The following is a 12,350-nucleotide window of genomic DNA, read 5'->3' as shown; positions in this document are numbered from 1 at the left end:
AGAAGAAGTGGCAAGATCTCAGGGTGGATGTGGAGCACCGACATTTTAGAAAGGGGGGCATGGAATAGAAATTAAATTCAGATTTTCATTGCATGAACAGGGCACACTTGAAGAATAGAGAGGGACGAAATCCTCGACCGCGTGCCACCGTGTCACTTCCAGAGAGCCGCTTTTCTGACTCCCACCGTACTTTAGATGGCAGTTTTAAAGGTTATGGCTGAAGGGGCTCTTCCAGCAAAGCCTTCAACGAACGTTGAGCAAAATAAAAATACACGCATGAACAAGTCAACGACAAGAGCAAGGCAAGGGCAAAACTTCTCAGCAATCACCGCAAATACCCGCGGGGCTGTTGCCTTGCCCGGGAAGCCCTTCTGCCGCCCTGCCTTCTGCAACACTCTCCCAAACTCATTTACTAGCAGGATCTTCCGTAACAGCATCCAGGTTCAGTAAACAGCGAGGCACATCCTACCGCAAGGTCAAGAGCAATCTAGAACTGTAATTCGTATCTGTCCAGCCAGGCAACACGAGTGTACAGCATCACTTGCATTTTCAGGCAAAATGTTTCCATTTTCAGATATCTGCTACCGGCAGTGAACTGCTCGCAAAAAATCTATCATGGTATGAGCTCAGAGAAATTTTTAGAGGAAGCAATTGAGGATAACCAAGTTCAAACAGGGTTTAAAGAAAAATCCTGCTAATTCACACTCAGGAAAACAGCAAACAAGGCATAAATTTTGAATTATTTAACTCCACCCAGTCAACCACCCTCACTACCTCTCTCTATTTTGACCTGAACAATAAAATTCTATGGGTTTATATAGTTCTCCAGCAACCACCACCATCTTACTGGTGCCTAAATTACAGTTGCACGTAGGTCCTGCAAGGTCGGCTCAGGCCCCTCCGTGCTAGCTGCCTTGCAGACATCAAGACGCCGTGTCACCTCCCAAGGGTCAGAAGTTGGCACAGGAAGACAAGACACGGGGTGCCTTCAGGGAAATGGCACTGCACATGGGAACAACCAGACACGTAGGCATCGCAAACCCATCTCAACAAGGGTATGAGGTCTACCAGGACCTTCTCACCTCCAAACTTCATCTCAAGACACTTCTCCCTGGACATGATTTATCCCAAGGGCTGTTCCTCAGCTCCACCAGGTGAGACCATCAGTGGTACCATCACAACCCGATGGTTATAAAATTGGCCACAGTTAGCGGAAACTAAGCTGTAAGCTCCCCGAAAGAAAAGCCAATGGTCAGAAGCACCGGCCAGCTGAAAAACCATGGCCCGCAGGGGAGGCACACTCAATCTCGGTGCCATTTCTTGGCTTTTTGGGCCGGTGGTGTTACGGAGAGGATGTGGCTGGGAGCTGAAGTCAATGACTTCCCATGGGTCAATGGTGAACCCTCTCCAGCTGGTTAAGGACAACAGCCTGGCTGCAAAGCATGAGTCTCATCTGGTGCTCTTTCAGCTGAAGAGCAGTTTGCACATTCCAGATCAGCTGTAGCATACAGCACTGGGGGAGACAGGCAAGGAAAAAAACCAAACCTAAAAAACCTAAGGAGATATTCCACAATCAACAGAGATCCACAGAGGGAAGAAAAAGACAGATCAAACCTTTGATGCAGTAGGATTTGAGAAGTCTTCATGTATTTTGCTTTTAAAAGACCATCCTGCAGCCAGAGGAAGCACACTGCATCCCTTAAACCCAAGGGCAATTTAGCATTTTGTCAGGCTGGGCTAATGAAGAAACCTTCCACCAACACGGGGCTGGTGGGACAAAGAGACAACGCTCCAGCACAGCAACCTGGGAGCCCTCCTTGCAGGAGGGGAGTTGTGGAGCACAATGTACACAACCCACCATACTCAGACTACAAACATCTCCCCCAACACCGGTTGGGGATGCAGAGATGTGAAACACAAAATAACCAAACCTTCTGCCATGCCCCTTTTGTAGAAGTCTCATGGAAAAGCCCGTTTATAACAAGAGCCATGTTTATCCATGTGCATCGCAAGGAACAGGGCAGTCCCTGGCATCGATATGCATCAGAAAGATTTTGTCTTGCAATAGGTGCTCTGGAGTCGTGATAACATCCCCACCAAGACATCAGTTCCATCACTTAAATATACAAACTGAAAACTCTTTTTTTTTTCTTTTTTCTTTTTTTTCTTTTTTTTTTCTTTTTTCTTTTCTTTTTTTTCCCCTTAAGTTGAATCCCACTTGGATTTTGTCTCTCGGGTAACAAGGATGCTGATGCAATAGAAACGTCCAAAATCAGAATAGCAAATTCCTTATCCTCTAAAGAGTGGATAAACCGTGCTTTGACCTTTAAGCTGAAAAACAAGTGTTTTTGTTGTTTGGCTGGGGCTCTGCGTGTGTGTCCTGGTGGGGGTGGGAGAACCATAAAGACGTCCCACATGGAAACAGCATTAGCACATTCCCTTTGAATAGATTTTTCTCCTTCTAACAAGGAACAATTTCACAGAATAACCCCTCTCGCTCACCACACAACACAAAATATATAAATACATTAGCCTATGACTACGAGAGTGGAAGGTGAATAATATCAGGTAGTTTAAATCTTGACTTTCTTGCTTTCTTCCACTGGTTGCAACCTTTGATGGAGTCAAGCACCTTATTTCGGGTATCTGCTTTGGGATGAAATGAATCGTTTTCCAGACCAGAGAGGGACTAAAAGCCAGATGCACTTTAATCCTGCCTGCTGTGGGTAACAGCTGGCTATTTCCCAGCAAACTGTTTTAGTTATTTCCAAGTTTTTTATACTTATCTACTTTTAGATATTAAAAAAAAAGCCAACAAGGGACTAGGGCAAAGGGCTGGTGGGGTAGGAGGTGAAAGGTTCAAGAGCTGCATCTCCAAGGTGGCAAGGAAGCCTATCCATTACCAGTTTGACCTCCTCAGCAGAAATCATCTCTTTTTCAAGTAGCAAATAAAATCTCCCCCATAACCACGCGAACACACGCAGACCCACGATCGCATTTTCAGTACAAACGAAGTTTAAGCCTGCAAACACGCAGCTCCAGGGATCTGCGGATGTGAACTCACATCTGCAGCTTCCCGCAGCAGCAAAGCTTCCCAGCAAACATGGTGCTTGGGATACAAGGAAGAGTTCTCAAAAAAGCCCCAAACCAAACCAATAAAACCCCCAAAACAACAATTCAAGCAAACACAGAAACTGGTCTCCACCTCGGTGTGCCCAGCAAATCATTGCTTACCTCTCGCTGCTCCAACAATTCAACACCCAAGCTTCAATCTCCGGCTTGTTGGGGACCAGCCATCTGAATCCATGTTACCACAGGCTTCTAGCAGCCATGCATCTTCTCTCTGTCTTCTCTATATAAATATTCCTCCCCCATTCATCTCTTCCAGGAATAACTCACTCCCAGTATCAAGTTTGCAATAGCAGATGGGCTAATCCTAATTGATCACTACCCGCATCATCCTTTTCCAAATCCCCTAGCAAGGTGCAAGCATGCACCACGTCTGTCCAGGTTTGCTTCTTAAGGCAACAGCCAGCAAGACAAACCAAGGGACGGCCTCTCTAAAGGCAAGCAAGTAAGATTTTATATGCCACACAGATGTCTGACACTGTGCAAAGCGTTGTGCAATTAGGAGGAGGGATGCAAATACTCATATGGGAAAATACCAGGGTCAAGGAAAAGCTGGGGTTTATGTTTCATGGGTAGAGGGAGAAAAACATGTGGATTATTTGCAAGTTGAGAATATTTTGGTGGGCTGAGAGCAGTATCTGCTTGCAGTAAACCTTCACTACCTGCCCTCGAGCTTATCTGCACGCTGTCAGACGAAGGTAGCTGTGCTGCCAAAAAGCCTTGTGTTTAACAGGAGGAGCAAGCCTTTCGCAACAGGCATTAAAAAGCAAAGATATTATAACAAAAGCATTATATACTCGGCCACCAAAACCACTTCCCTCTTGCCAGACATCCCTGGGCTCAGCATTCAGGCTCTGAAAAACCCCACAAATCTGAGGCAACTCAAATGGGCATCTCTCAACCTCCCCCTCTTCCCCCAGCACAAAGAGGTGCTATTTAAATCGAGTGACAATCTACAGCGCACAAAGGGCAGAGGAACTGAAGTTTGGGGAGTGATGACGTAATACGGCGAAAAATAATAATCAAAGGCTGAATTTGGCTATTTCCAACAGGCAGCTCAGCGTCCATCCGCCTCCTTCGCGGCTCCGTCCTTAGCTGTGTTCTCTTAGAAGAACATCCTGTCGAAAACTAACACTGAGTTTCTACAGCCTATATATAGCGGTGACATTTTTATTCTGCTAATTGATTTTTTTTAAAAAAAAAAGGAAAAAAAAAATCAACTTTTGAACTACCTAAGAGCAATAGCTTTTTGGCATGGAATTATGTTATTTAAAACGAGTGCGGAGTCTTTAAAACAGCAAGTCTGCCATGGACAGAGCTCTCTGCAGGCACCTTCTCTTGCCTGCAAGGATGATAATTATTTTCAAAGAAATAAATCTGACTTGTAGTTTGCAACCTATCTTGCAGCCCTTTTAAACAGCATGATCTGTATTCTTTCCAGTGCAGCACTGCTGACCTTCATGTGTATATTATTACATTCATTAAATATCCTTATTAGACTTCTTGTTGGGATGTACCACTCTGGACAACTCTTCATGTCCAAGACTGTAACTCCACACTAAGGAGGGGCAGGACTGCGGAGAGTACCTATCTCAAAAGAGTCCGATAACTTCTACTGTTTTTTTTCATGCATTAACTTTCCAAACAGGTTAGATATAACTAGCAAACTTATTAATTTACACTGCTGTTATGTCCCACCCCAAAAGCAACTACAACTTTGTGGCAGGGAAAAGCAAACTTCTCTAGATTTAGTTATTTACCATTCAATTTAGGAACGGAGTTGTAGTTGGTTACAACTTTGTAGTTCTCTGAAGCTTTTTGTCGTTGGAGGAAATGGAGGAGAAGATCGATTTTAATATGCACATCCAAACAAAGCACATTTTGATGCTGAACAAGGACATTTTGATGCATCGGTAGATGTCAGGCCTTTGCAATCCGCAGTAAGTGCATGTTCCGGGAATCAACACATCATCACCGCTTCTAGAAGCAGCAGAAATGGACCAAAAATGGAATAGACGTTGATATCTTTTGGCCAGAAAATAAAGCAGATTGCTTCTCAGGAACGTGTTTGGAGTCCAACTTTCCAACCTAGCTGCAAGCAGTGGTACACAGTTATTTACAGGCAACAGGGGCCTATAGCAAAATATTCTGAGAGCACTAGATGCTTTCCACTTCATTCCAAATTACTTCAGCTTTGTGTTTTTCAGTCTGCACCCTACGGACTACTTTGTCTTTAAGTATGCCCAGCAATCCAAAATGTGAAATTTTAAAGGCATCTAGAAATCCAAAGGACTTCCATGTAGCTCCTCTAGATCACATATAAAGTCCAACCAGAGAATCATAGAATCATTTAGGTTGGAAAAGACCCTTGAGATCATCGAGTCCAACCGTAAACCTAACAACACTGCCAAGTCCACCACTAAACCATGTCCCTAACGGCCACATCTACACGTCTTTTAGATATCTTTTAGATACCTCCAGGGATGGCGATTCAACCACTTCCCTGGGCAGCCTGTTCCAAGGCCTGACCACTCTTCCAGTAAAGAAATTTCTCCTAATGTCCAATCTAAACCTCCCTTGGCGCAACTTGAGACCATTTCCTCTCGTCCTATCGCTGTTACTTGGGAGAAGAGACCAACCCCCATCTCGCTACAACCTCCTGTCAGGTAGTTGTAGAGCGCGATGAGGTCTCCCCTCAGCCACCTCTTCTCCAGACTAAACACCCCCAGTTCCCTCAGCCGCTTCTCATCAGACTTGTGCTCCAGGCCCTTCACCAGCTTCGTTGCCCTTCTCTGGACACGCTCCAGCACCTCCATGTCCTTATTGGAGTGAGGGGCCCAAAACTGAACACAAGATTCGAGGTGCGGCCTCACCAGTGCTGAGTACAGGGGCACGATCACCTCCCTACTCCTGGGAGACTGGTCTTACTCAATCTTGTAAATCCTCTCTGGTTGCCAGATTTGAAGTCAGGCATTGCAGAGAGAGCATCAAATGGGTAGGCTGTTTGCATGATCCACATCCTAAATTCATCTGGACATTTTCATCTAACAAAACCTCTGTTATCATACGGACATGTGACCCTTGGAAACACTCTTCCCCTTCCTTTCGAGGGTAATTGGGTGGTAGGTACCATAGAGTAGGTAGAAAAGAGTAGAAGCAGAGTAGAGCCACAGGAGTAGATGCTTTTGTGGATGGCTCTTGTAGACACCTAATATGGTCTACAAAACTATTATAAAAGTAGCTTAAAATGGGATACAATGACCCCAATCAACTCTACTGTGTCTAAACTGCTACAAATTTCATAGAAGTTTTTCTTACTCTGCCTATTCAAGAACATTCAGAACTACTCCTCAAAACACCATGTATTTTGCCTAATCAAAATGTTGTTTTCCAGTTCTTCTTCCAAGAGAGCGATGCAGAGTGCACCACGGATCTCACCTTTCAATAAACCTAAGCCTCCTTACACACATCCATTACCATTATAAAACACCCAGTACTCTGTAAGGGGTCAGAGTACCCGCACAATTTCAAGACAAATTCAAAAATACCGATCCTTCTGGGATATCTGCCATAAACAGGTTATTTTCCAGTATTTTACTTGTGATCTCCAAGGAAAGGCGACCGCTGCTTTACTTCTGCTGACAACCCCTGCAATATGCAAGGGAGAGAGGAGGGGAAACGGGCAGGGCGGTGTACAGAGAGGTGGGGGGGCAGCTGAATTTAACGGCAGACCACTCATAAAGGATAAGGGTACTTCAAGATGGGAACGTGATGGAAGCAGCTTCTGGGTAAACCATTCAAAATGATTTTTGGAGCACTTTGGTAAAGGCAATGAATTCGACAAGAGCAGGAGTTATAACAAGGACCGATGCAGGACCTCCTGCAGGACTGCTCCTTCGCCTCCAACCGATGGATCGGCCTCTCCTGGGCAACTCTAAGAACTTAAAAAAATAATTATAAAATGCAAAGAAAAACAAACACAAGGAAAGGTCAAGTTTAATTGCTGCATTTGAGATAATTTTTCACATTCTACTTCCCACTCTATGTGGTCCTGAGCGTTCCTGGAAACACAGATGAAGGGATTTCGTAGAGAACAACAACAGAAAAAAACCCAAGGTGCAAGTTCGGTACCAGCTGATATGACAGCAGGCCTCTCCTCAATCATCTCAGAAGTAGTTTGCAATGGCACAGGGGAAAGAAGGGGGAGGTTCCAAACTGCAAAATGAAGCTGAGAAATCAGCAACTTGTCCGCAGTCAGAGCCACTTGCAAACAACAAAAAATTGGTTACGGAGAAACCTAAAGACTCAGCCTCTATATCATAAACGAGAATACCACCGATGTACTTTCCAGCACACTTGCAAAGCTGCTGGAGATGCTACGACGAAAGGCACAACAGAAACCTAAAGCAATACTGCTTCAGATATACAGGAATAAGGTTATCACCGAAATGCAGCAATGCACTTTCTACAGTGAAGGTAACAGATAAGAGATCAAATAATACAGAGAGCTAGACAGTTTTTTTTGGAAGATATGGTTTTAAAAAGCATTCGGGACATACTCTTGCAAATGGTGCCCCAGATCTTTAATAATCACAAAAACCAAAATTAACCTTTTTACGTGGTAAGGATTGTCTCTGGAAGAACCCTACGCGATAACGTGCAGGAGCTCAATTTATTAGCTTAAAATATGGTGATGAGTTGATCCAGGATTCACATCTATATGGGAATAAGGGATCAATCAGGTCTTGTGTGATTCAAAGGAAGCCCTCTGCGGTAAAGTGGAACAATGTATAAAGAACAGAAAATTCTCTGGCGTAGAGAAAAAGAGGTCTCGGACACTGTAAAATATATTTAGCTTTGCTAGGGAAAAGCAAAGCTGGGCTGTTGAGTTCTTTAGAAATGACACGGCTTCTTGCTTGCATTCATACAACCACACAGATGAAGCTCAAGCCTCCACCAAGATGTACATTAATTTTTTTTTTTTTTTAAAATGCTGAATTTGCCCTTACCATTTATAGAGACAAGCTTTCAAATCTTCTGCTGCAGCTTTTATTCCCCACATTCCCATCGTCTATGAAAAGACATTCTTTCCTTGAAACGGAAAAAGAAAGTCAATCTTTGCAGGAAGGGAGCTTTGGTGAGCAGAACTTCAGTGTGCCCGCACAGATTGCACAAAAATAGAGGTAAAGGTAGCATGTCCATCAGGAAAGACTTGAAAGTGTAAAAAATAACCACCAGCTCTTGCTTCCAAGAGCTATATTGTACCAATCAGCATTTGGTCCTTCCATTTTGGCCATCAGATCATCACCGTCACAACCCCTTAAATCCCAGAAGAAGTCCTATTCAGACACAAAAATGGGTACCCAGAAATACCTTCAGGAGCCCACCTTACCTCGAAGTGGACTGTCCTTCAGCATAGACAAAATCATATTTAAAAAAAGTTGAGCCATTAGCAAACCTTTAGCAACAGGTTATCAGAGCACCTATTGATGCTCATCCAGGCTGTGCTATTAGAAAAGAGAATAAATATTTCCCAGCTGTGCTGGTTTTGGGTGGGGTGGAGTTAATTTTCTTCACAGTGGCTCGTATGGGGCTGTGTTCTGGATTTGTGCTGAAAACAGTGTTGATAACACAGGAATGTTTTCGTTCCTGCTGAGCAGTGCTTACACAGAGTCAAGGCCTTTGCTGCTTCTCACCCCACCCCACCAGCGAGGAGGCTGGGGGTGCACAAGAAGTTGGGAGGGGACACGGCTGGGACAGCTGACCCCAACTGACCAATAGGGTATTCCATACCATATGACGTCATGTTCAGCATATAAAGCTGGGGGAAGAAGAAGGAAGGGGGACGTTCGGAGTGATGGCGTTTGTCTTCCCAAGTAACCGTTACGCGTGATGGAGCCTGCTTTCCTGGAGATGGCTGAACACCTGCCTGCCGGTGGGAAATGGTGAATGAATTTCTGGTTTTGCTTTGCTTGTGTGCGCGGCTTTTGCTTTCCCTATTAAACTGTCTTTATCTCACCCCAAGAGTTTTCTCACTTTTACCCTTCTGATTCTCTCCCTCATCCCACCAGGGGGGAGTGAGCGAGCGGCTGGGTGGGGCTGAGTTGCTGGCTGGGGTTAAACCACGACACCAGCTCAGTAGCCTGGCAGGAGTGAGGACGTGCTACCTGTACCAGCTCTGCTACAAAACACTGAGCTTTAAGCAAACTCCGTCTCAGCTGCCTACCTGAGAAACAGGTAAAGACCACACAGAGCACTAGGGAATAATATGGTAAAATCACAGAATCATAGAATAGTTTGGACTGGAAGGGACCTTTAAAAGTCCTCTAGTCCAACCTCCCTGCAATCAGCAGGGACATCTTCAACCAGATCAGGCTGCTCAGAGCCCCTTCCAACCTGACCTTGAATGTTTCCAGGGATGGGGCATCTACCACCTCTCTGGGCAACCTATGCCAGGGTTTCACCACCCTCATCGTGAAGAATTTCTTCCTTAGATCTAGTCTGAATCTCCCCTCTTTTAGTTTAAAACCATTCCCCCTTGTCCAGGCCCTGCTAAAAAGTCTGTCCCCATCTTTCTTATAAGCCCCCTTTAAGTATTGAAAGGCCCCAATAAGGTCTCACCAGAGAGAGGGCAATTAAATCCTTTAAACAAGCAAGGGAATATCAGTAATTAACCATTTAGAAGCCATCAATAAATGGGAATGCACCCTGCAGTCTACTAGCATACAGAGACTTAAGGTGTTTTATAGGAAATGCATCTCAAAGACGACGTGAATCCAACAGACTCGTTGGCAATAGCCCATTCTCCTCCCAGCAGGACCCATCCATCCTGTGAGCACTTGCACCTGGAGAAGACGACCCTCTGCCTGAGCTAATCCATCCCAGCCAGGTCACCCAGACATCAATGCCCCCAGGGGGTATTTTGCCATCCTCCGGACTCTTCGCTTTGCAATAACTCAAGCCGCGGTGCTACCAGTGCCCCTCCTCAGAGACTGTTTCACACCTTCATAGATCTCACTCTGAAGGCATTTTTCCTCCCACTCTAATCTTCGGAAAAATTTGACAGCTACAAAAATGTAATAAACCAACCAGTCGGATTATATATATATATTACAGTTTGAAAAAGATGAAAGGCTATATTGTTAAGAGATATAATTCCAGCAGCTTCCAGAATGTAGCCTGTGCATACACAGAGGAAGAAAGGGAACCGAAGCAGCTTATATTTTGTCTTATAAGTCCCCTAAAATAACCCAGCTTCTGATCCTCGGCTCGCATCAGAAGAATGACACTGAAAAGGCTAATAAAGACCTGCCAAATATCTCATCAGGACAAAATACCTGTGTGTTCATAGCAGCTCTTGCCAATGCGTCAAGTGAAGCGATTTGAAGAAGGGAAAGGAGGACTGTCTGCTTAAAAATCAAATATTCAAGAGCAAAAGGAAGCATACGCAGAGCTATCATGTTTTGGATCATTTCAAATAGAAACCACTGCAATCAGATTGCGATGAGCAGTAACTGTATGGCTACAGTACCACCGCAAACACTCCTAATTTCATTTATATTAGTAGACATAACAAAAAAATAAAAAGACCACTATGTCTCAAGGAAAACAAAATAAAAATAAAAATTTGGCTACGAGGCTTGGTCACAAGAAAGATGAATTCTAGTTTTTATAACAACAATAGTAATTCACTCCACTATGGCACTGGACAGCAGATGATTAAAGATGAGCAAAGGTCTGCACGTGTTTGGATTTACATCAGGCCATTCAATCCATTTGGTTACAGCAGCAGTAATTAATCATTGCTGGAGAAGGGAGAACTCTTACGAAAATCTTGTGGTTTCCAATTTCAGAAGTGAGTTGTAACACCTCTAGAAGAGCAGTTCATCTCCACAAGAGCTGAGACATCTTGAAAAGCTGGTAACTCATAAGATTTTTAGTTTGCCATTTTACAGAAACTGGTATCACCCTTCATGTTAAGGGGAAAAAAAAACCAAAACAAAACAAGAAAAAACCACCAGGAGAAGCTTTTTAGACCTGCAAATTCAAATGCAACCAGCACTCACCACAAAGATCAATGGGACACATCTGAAGACAGTGCTAAATATAATTTGATTGCAAAAGTCTTGGAGCAAGAGGATGAACGCTACTGCACATCATTCAGTTTCCCGGATCACCCTACAGAAGACGTCTCTTTTGTATTGATAACCCATTTTCTGACTGCTGTCTCATCACCCCAACAGACACATTTTCATCCAGCTTCAAATCCTACTTAAAAAACTGAAACTCCCAGTCTGGAAATAGCTGTTCAAGAAATAAATCTCTTCAACAGCTTAAGGCAAGAACTGAAAGGAGGATAATTTCACAGTTACCATCAGAGGAGTTCTAGAGACCAGCATTCTCCTACTGAACATGGGGTAAATCTCTGCAGATTCACCCCATGGGGCAGCAACACCCTGATGTTTGTGCCTGAAATAAGACAAACTTAGAAGTCACAGAATAATTTAGGTTGGAAGCAACTTCTGGAAGTCTCTATGTCTATCCTCCTCCTCGAAGTAGCTCCAGTTAGAGTCGCTCAGGCCTTGGCCAGTTAAGCATGGAGTAACTCCAAGGACGGATACTTCACACCCTCTCCAGGTCCCTGCTCCAGTCTTCAAAAATGGTCATGGTGAGCTGCAGGCAAAAATAAGGTCTCCCTTCTGCCATCTCCTCTTCAGGCTGAACAAACCCCATTCTCCCCACCCCTTCTCATATGTCCTGGGCTCCAACTCCCAGACACCTTGGTGGCCTCCTCTGGAGGTGCTTCAACATACCCATGTCTTTAGTTTACTGGGAAGCCCAAAACTGGACACTACATCCAGACGCAGTCTCGCAAGTGTCAAACAGAGGGGAAGGATCGTTTCCTCGGACCTGCTGGCTACGCTTTTATTAACACGGGATGTGGTTGACCTTCTCTGGCACAATGACACTCTGCTGACTCACATTCAGATTCATATTTAGGTCCTTCAATGAGTTTGGGCTTAAAATTCACTGGTTTGGGCATTTATGAGAAGAATGACCTTCCAGTAAACCAAGCAGGGGTTAAATCACTGGTCTTTGTGTCTTCTTGCTGGTGGGCTCACTTTGGCTCTGAGTCCTGTTCATCACCCTTTGCCATCAGTCGGTTCTCCAATACTCTCTCAACAAAAATCACTTTCCCCAGTCTTTACAGACCAATACCT

At 44.3% G+C, this 12,350-nt stretch overlaps 1 protein-coding gene across 17 annotated transcripts in view; it reads right to left on the bottom strand.

The window, feature by feature from the left end:
* TSNARE1 (t-SNARE domain containing 1) overlaps positions 1 to 12,350 on the bottom strand; it is a 554,353-nt gene that overhangs the window by 436,614 nt on the left and 105,389 nt on the right. Inside the window, exon 3 of one of the 17 annotated variants that reach the window (XM_075141070.1) lies at positions 8,139 to 8,220. The exons of 15 other annotated variants lie outside the window; for them this stretch is intronic. The gene's annotated coding sequence lies outside the window, so the exon portion shown is untranslated. Of the gene's footprint in view, positions 1 to 3,234; positions 5,542 to 8,138; positions 8,221 to 12,350 lie in introns of those variants that run through there. One more of the 17 variants, XM_075141071.1, reaches the window with a different exon arrangement.

Source organism: Calonectris borealis, chromosome 2, assembly GCF_964195595.1.
Source record: "Calonectris borealis chromosome 2, bCalBor7.hap1.2, whole genome shotgun sequence".
In the NCBI taxonomy this organism is placed as follows: Eukaryota; Metazoa; Chordata; class Aves; order Procellariiformes; family Procellariidae; genus Calonectris; species Calonectris borealis.
Note: the sequence above shows the minus strand (reverse complement) of the source record. Positions and strands in the feature narration are given on the sequence as shown.